The sequence below is a fragment of the Schistocerca piceifrons genome, chromosome 1 (assembly GCF_021461385.2).
Source record: "Schistocerca piceifrons isolate TAMUIC-IGC-003096 chromosome 1, iqSchPice1.1, whole genome shotgun sequence".
In the NCBI taxonomy this organism is placed as follows: domain Eukaryota; kingdom Metazoa; phylum Arthropoda; class Insecta; order Orthoptera; family Acrididae; genus Schistocerca; species Schistocerca piceifrons.
The window spans coordinates 185,589,858-185,597,937 of record NC_060138.1 but is presented as its reverse complement, the minus strand read 5'-3'; the positions used below and the strand labels follow the sequence as shown (position 1 = coordinate 185,597,937).

The 8,080-nt window shown below is 43.8% G+C and overlaps 1 pseudogene; it reads left to right on the top strand.

The window, feature by feature from the left end:
* Positions 1 to 576: 576 nt before the first annotated feature.
* Positions 577 to 694, top strand: LOC124725335 (annotated as a pseudogene).
* Positions 695 to 8,080: the final 7,386 nt, after the last annotated feature.

The window sequence follows — 8,080 nt, the reverse complement described above, 5'->3', positions numbered from 1 at the left end:
CGGCAGACTGTTTTAATAGCGGAAGAGAATACAGTATTGATGACTTGTTATGTGTATCTGTTGCGTTTATTAAACTTATGGAAAAACGCTACGAACTTATGTACCAAGCCAGTGCAAAGCAGAGAATATGTCTTATTGTATCACATGTTAGGGTTTTCTCCAGTTTCCTTCACATAAGGAGCGCAGGGAGAATGACTGCCGAAACGCACCTGTGCGGGCTGTAATTAGTCTAATCTTGTCTTTGAGGTCCCATAGTGAGGGATGCTGCAGTAAATTCCTATATTCACCATTTACAAGTGGTTCTAGAAGCTCGGAAAGTAGGCTTATGCTGAGTGGTTGCCTGTCTTCAAGCAGTTGCCAGTTCTGAATTTTCAGCACTTCTATGACTCTCTTCCGTGGGCCAAAGAAAAATGTAACCATTCGCCCAAAACTTTTTTGTACTGGCCTACGTCCGATGACCCCTGTTTGTCCTACTTGATATGGGGTCCACACAGCTGAGCAGTATTCTAGGATGCGTCGCACTAGTTTTGTCTGCAGTCTCCTCTACAGATGATTGCATTTTCCCAGTATTTTACCGGCAACGGCCATGCCGCAGTGGATACACCGGTTCCCGTGAGATCACCGAAGTTAAGCGCTGTCGGGCGTGGCCGGCACTTGGATGGGTCACCATGCGGGCCACCATGCGCTGTTGCATTTTTCGGGGTGTACTTAGCATCGTGATCCCAATTGAGGAGCTACTCGACCGAATAATAGCGGCTTCTGTCAAGAATACCATCATAACGACTGGGGGAGCGGTGTGTTGACCCCACTCCCCTCCTATCTGCATCCTCCCCTGAGGATGACACGGCGGTCGGATGGTCCCTGTAGGCCGCTCGTGGCCTGAAGACGGAGTGCTTTTTTTCCGTATTCTACCAATGAACCGAAGTGTACCAACCGCTTTACTTACAACTGAGCCACTGCACTTAGTTATTTGTGTGAGTAATTCCAGATTTCAAAAATGGCTCTGAGCACTATGGGAATTAACTTCTGAGGCCATCAGTCCCCTAGAACTTAGAACTACTTAAACCTAACTAACCTAAGGACATAACACACATCCATGCTCGAGGCAGGATTGGAACCTGCGACCGTAGCAGTCGCGCGGTTCCAGACTGTAGCGCCTAGAACCGCTCGGCCACCCCGAATTCCAGATGTAATTCACTCATACTGTAGCCCATACACAAAGTACCACGTTTTCAAGTTTTGCAATGTGCACAGTTCCACATTTCTGAAATTTTAAGGCAAGTTGCCAATCCTTGCATCGAATTGAAATCTTATCAATGTCCGACTGATTACTTCTGCAGCTTTTTTATACATACTAGTTTATTTTAGATAACTGAATCATCTACAAAAGACTGAGGTTACTGTTGGTATTATGTACAAGTACATTAATCTATAATAAAGACAAGCCGTTGTTACCAAAATCTTGAAAGGTTCTTGATCGATTTGCTTCAACGATTTCCACGACATTCTAATAAACGTTTGGACGGATGTAGGCTACATATTTTTAACGCACACTGATGAGGCAAAACATTATGGTCACCTGTTTAATAGCTTGTTTGTCCGTCTTTGGAGCGAAATACAACACTGATTCTGCGTATCTGAGATCCGGCAGTATGCTGGTAGGTTTGTGGAGGTAGGTGGCATTAGAAGTATACGCACAGGTCATGTAATTCGCATAAATAACTGGCCGCTGATTTTCGTACGCGGTGATAGCGCCCGACAGTGACCTACATGGGTTCCACAGGATTTAAATCAGGCGAATGTGGTTTCCCAGACATCAATATGAGTTCACTATAATGCTCCTCGAACCACTGTAGCACGCTTCTGGCTCCGAGACACGGAAGATTATACTGCTGAAAGATGACATCGCTGTCGGGCAAGACATAATGTATGAAGGGTAGCAGGTGCGTCGTAGCTGTCAGCGTGTCTTCGGCTACTATCACAAGAGCCATGCAAGCACAGGAGAATGTCTCCCATTGCATAACATTGTTCTTCCCAGCCTGCGTCCGTGGCGCGCAGTACGTTTCAAGCCTCAATGACGGCGTTTGTGGGACGGCCAGCGACCTAGTGTAGCAAAAATGTGCCGCCAGAAGAACCGGTACGCTTCCACTGATCGTAGATCGAATCCCGATGATCCTGCGTCCATTGCAGTCGTAACTGACGATCTCATTGGGTCAACATTTGGACACTTAAAGGTGGTCTATTGCGGAGCTCTGTGTTAACATGTACGATGAACGATGTACTCCGAAACACTTGTACGTGCACCAGTATTGTGCTCTTCCGGAAGAGATGCCACAGATCACTGTCTGTCCTACTTTACAGAGCAGATACGCCTCCGAACCCACGTTCTCTAGCGCCTAGTGGTAGTGTCACAGTCCGTCTACCTCTTTCCAAAGATGCTCACGACAGTAGCACTTCAGCATTCGACCAGTTCCTCCGTTTTCAAGATACTGTTCACAGACTCTGAGTAATAATTATCTATCCTTTGTCAAAATGGTTTATCTCAGTGGATTTCGCCATTTGCAGCCCATATCTTCGCTAGTGTGATCCTCCGTACGTGTCTGCTCTGCCTACATACTTCTGTCAGCGTGTCACGTGACCGTAACGCCACCAGATGGCATCCAGTGTCGCGGTGGGCAGTGGACATAATGTTTTGGCTTATCAGTGTATATGGTACATAAATATCCGTGTAATAATATACTGGGTGTCCCTCCTAAGAGTCTTCACGCGCATTTTCTCTGGTGTATCAGCAGATATTCGCAATTCCGTTTTTGCATTGCGTAGCTGGAGTCAACCCAAACGATTACTGCTAATCAAGTGTTTTATGCGATGTTCGGTGACAACAGAAAGAGTCGGTTTGTTTCTCGTTACTAACAAAATGATTTTTAAATCGGTATTTTGCCCATTCGATAGAGCGCTCCTAGATTACTCTAGTCCGATACTCGTTTTATCGATAAAACAGAAACAGTAAAACACGAAGAATACACAGCAATCGAGCAGTGATTCACTAGCGACTGCTGGAGTACTGCTTGTTCTTCGTGTTTAACTGTCACTGTTAATACATATCGATAGAATGAGTAACGGACTAGAGTAATCTGGAACCGCTCTTTCGAATGGGCACGTAAAATCTGCTTTAAAAATCATTTTATTTGTAATGGGAAACAAACCGAAGCTTTCCGTCGATTCTGGGCATCCCATGAGAGACGTGATGAGCACCATTTGTTTGAGCTGACTCCAGCTACAAAACGCAAAAACGAAATTGCTAATATCTGTTGAAACACCAGAGAAAATGCGCCTGACGACTCTTAAGAGATGATGATGTTTGGTCTGGTGGGCGCGCAACTGCACAGTAAACACCGCCAGTACAAATTCCCAATCTTTACTGGGTCTAATCTCGCCACTTTCTTGAATGATAATGAAGACGAAATGATGAGGACAACACAAACACCAATTCGCCAGGCGGAGAAAATCCCCAACCCGGCCGGGAATCGAACCCAGGACCCTCTGATGGAGGCAGCAATGCTAGCCACAAGACCTTGAGCTGTGAACGCTCTCTTAGGAGAGACACCCAGTATAAACTAGGACCGTTGTTAACGAACACCTGGAAAATTCTTCGCCGACGAACATCAAATAGTTACATGATGCTCTGGCAAACGTTCACATAGGCATAAGCTATATATTTTTAATATATATGTATCTAAACATAGACGAGGGGCGTTTGAAAAGTCCGTGCAAAGTCCGAGAGATGGCACCACCGGCGCGTATCGAGGTCATGTTTAATTAGTAGCATCTTTGGAAAGAACGCAACCAAGTTTCAGCCATTTCTTTGTGTTTGGCATCGGCGTGAATCAAGGAAGTCAAATAATTGTCAAAAAATGGATGAAAAATAATTTCGTGTGGTGATCAAACATTACTTTATGAAAGGCAAAACGCTTTAGGAGACAAAAGAGAAGCTTGATAAACATTACGGTGACTCTGCACCTTCGATTAGAACAGTTTATAAGGGGCTTCAAAATTTTTGGAGTGATGTTGAACGTTCGGGACGCCCTGTGTAGGTTACAACTCTAGAAATCATTGATAAAATCCATGATATAGTGATGGATGACAGAAGAGTTAAGGTATGTGAAATTGTTAGTGCTGTGTGCATCTCGAATGAATGGGTACATAATATTTTGCATAAACATTTGGACATCAGAAAGCTATCCGCAAGATGGGTTCCACGATTGCTCACACTTGACCGAAAACAGAATCGTGTGAAGTGTTGCAAGGATGGTTTGCAGCTGTTAAGGAAGAATCTGCAGGACTTTAAGCGTCGTATCGTCACTGTGGATGAAACAAGGATACATTACTGTACTCCTGAGACCTAACAACAATCTAAACAATGGTTTGCCAAGGGGCAATATGCACCAAAAAAGGCGAAGACCATTCCTTCGGCCGGAAAGGTTATGGCGAGCGTCTTTTGGGATTTGCAAGGGATAATCCTCATCGAATATCTGGAAAAGGGTAAAACTATTACAGGTGCATATTATTCATCGTTATTGGACCGTTTGAAAACTGAGCTGCAAGAAAAACACCGGCAATTGGACCGCAAAAAAGTCCTTTTCCATCATGACAATGCACCAGCACCCACTTCAGCAGTTGTGGTCGCAAAATTAATGGAAATAGGATTCCAACTCGTTTCACATCCCCCCTATTCTCCAGACTTGGCTACCTCGGACTACTATTTGTTCCCCAATTTGAAGAAATGGCTGGTGGGACAAAGATTTTATTCAAACGAGGAGGTGATTGCAGCAACTATTTTGCAGAGTTGGACAATTCCTATTATTCGGTAGGGATCAACAAATTACAACAGCGTAGGACGAAGTGTATAAGTCTAAAAGGAGACTATGTTGAAAGATAAACAAGGTTCACTCCAAAAACGTAAGTAGTTTTTGTTTTTGCACGAACCTTTCAAAGGCCCATCGTATAATAACTAAATGATAAACGTTGCTAGCAAAAAATCTAGCATTGTTCTTGAGAGAGACGTAGGCTATTTCTTTCCGTAAGCAATAATGTACAGTTTTTCTGTTAAATCCGACTGTAAGAAAGAAAACGCTGTGCCATGCAATGGTGTGAAAATGTGCGGTTCTGTTTTCTTTCTCGCAGTCAGTTTTAAAACCATAGTAGAGCATTTCAATCATTAGACATTTAGGAGATGGGCAGAGGGAGGGGGGAGGAAATGAAGATAGCGAAGGGAAGAAGGAGGTGGACAGAGGGAGGGAGGAGGAGGTGATGAGCAGAGAGATTAAGACGATATCTAATGCCCATACATATTTAGCAATTACGAGGCACTGCCGGATTCGTTAGTATACAATGTGAACATGGACACTGGTTTTGGGAATCCCTTGGCGTAAGTCAGTCCTGATACATTACTCGAACAAAGGCAGAACTAAAGCTCGCCAATACTGTCCCTTAATAAAGTGATTGTAAAATGGCCTACATAAGCGAGTTTAACTCGCAAGCACATAGTGAAAGAGTATTTTGCAGTGCTGGCCTAAATTACTACACACTGCAAAATACTCCTATATCCAGACCAAAGCCTTCATTTGATTCGTTTCCACCAAGCAACATTTTCTGTTAGAAATCACTTACGATTGAAACAGGAGCTGGATGAGGAGTCATTCACATCCCAACTGATGCGTTTTTGCAATTGTGGTATGTAGCTGCTGGTTTGGCTGAATGTTATGGTGAACCACAATGCCCTTGCACGCTTATTTTGGCCATTTTTCAACAATTGTATTAAGAGGCCCAATGTTCAGATAACTTACGGAAATTCGCCCCAATGACGTCGTCGACAACGGCCGATATTTCGACAGGAGCACAACCTGCCATTTTCAGTGCAAAACTGCAGCAAGTAAGAACTGTGCAGCGCTGTTAACACTAGCGCCATGACAAACCAAAGATGACCGACGTCAGAAATTATCGATAGTGAAATTAATAATCATCGGGTCAGGTAGCATAAACTCTGTTTTTTTATGTATACATAGATAAAAATGAGAGAGCAAGTTTCCATGCAGAATTTAAACAAAAATCACCATATCCGTTTATAAGGTTACTTACTAATTTAATTTCAGCGACTTCCTTAATAACACTATCCCAATAGCTGGAACTGCATGGCTGAATCTCCGTGTTGTTATATTCCACAGTATGATCGGTCCAAGACATTGTTCTGCAATGCCGGATTTGCTCGGCTGTTGTAAGCAAGCGTACGCTCAGTACTTCGATCCTCCACAGTCCAGATAGCTTGGCCAATATATGACGTGCCACAACTGCAAGAAATACAGTAGATACTCGCCTTATGCAAACCACGATCATCCTTTACGCAACCTAAAAGAATACTGATCTTAGATGGTGGCCGAAAAACACACTTCACATCATATTTCCGCAAAATACGACCAATCCTGTTCGAAATGTTCTCTGCGTAAGACAAAAAGGCCGTAGCATTCACCGAGCGACGTGACGCACTGGTTAGCACACTGGACTCGCATTCGGCAGGACGACGGTTCAAACCTGCGTCCAGCCATCCTGATTTAGTGTTTCCTTGATTTCCCTAAATCGCTTCAGGCAAATGCCGGGATGGTTCCTTTGAAAACGCGCAGCCGACTTCCTTCCCCATCCTTTCCTAATCCGATGGGGCCGCGCGGAGTGGCAGCGAGGTTAGAGGCGCCATGTCACTAATTGCGCGGCCCCTCCTGCCAGAGGTTCGAATCCTCCCTCGGGCATGGGTGTGTCTGTGTTGTTATTAGCATAAGTTAGTTTAAGTAGTGTGTAAGTCAAGGGACCGATGACCTCAGATGTTTGGTCCCTTAAGAATTCACACACATTTGAACATTTGAATCCGATTGGACCGATGACCTCGCTGTTTAGACCGCTCCCTCGAATCAATTCAATTAGCAAGAAACTTCATAAGCTAGAGATGTTGGTATTTTTTAAATTCTGTATAGAATCCTGCTTTCTCACTTGTCAAAAACAGAGGGAAATAGTCTATGCGACCTCACACCCTGATTGTCAGTAACACTGTCGATAGCTTCTGACGTCGGTCATCTTTGGTTTGTAATAGTGTTAGTGTTTACCCTGTCTATGTGTGTTCTTTTTACGGAATTTTTAGGAAAACATAGATTTTTAAATTCGCTTGCACTGCGCTTACTTGTTGCAGTTTTGCCTTGAAAATTTCAGGCTGTGCTCCTGTCGAAATATTGGCGGTTGTCGACGTCACCCTGCTGCAGTCCAGTAAGTTATTTGAACATCGTACACGCCGGGAGAAACTAAGGCCTCACAAGAGGCACAAAATAGGCCAGCTGTGGTTCTGCGGCCAGAGTGGCTGAACGCTTCTAGGCGCTTCAGTTTGGAACCGCGCGACCGCTACGGTCGCAGGTTCGAATCCTGCCTCGGGCATGGATGTGTGTGATGTCCTTAGGTTAGTTAGGTTTAAGTAGTTCTAAGTTCTAGGGGACTGATGACCTCAGATGTTAAGTCCCATAGTGCTCAGAGCCATTTTTTTGTGGCTCTGCCCTTGTCCGAGTGATGTATCAGGATTATCTTACGCTGATACCCAGCGTTGCCCGACTATCCCAACTTTACGTTACACGGGACAACGAATGAAATGTATCTATTGTGTAATATCAAAATCTTTTATGTACGTGTTTTGGGCAATAAAAGTACTTAGAAAAATATAGTGTAAATTAAACAAATTTTAACATAAAACTACATATTAAACAAATTGTTTAATTTATCCAGCAGGAGCAAGAAAAATAGATTCCCGCGCGAACGAAATTGATGCTTGTATTTTGTTACAACAGAACAGCCCCGGGCCTCTTGGAGCAGCTAAGCACCCCATCGAAGTTAGGCTGCAACACTCACCTTCTTCTGTCCCTTTCATCCTACATATATGAATGAATGTACATGTGCGCATATGTATACGAAATGTATGAGTTATCAGGACACGAAAGCATGGTAAATTGTTTATAAATACTTCCAGACAGTTCTACAAATCTCTGCTTCA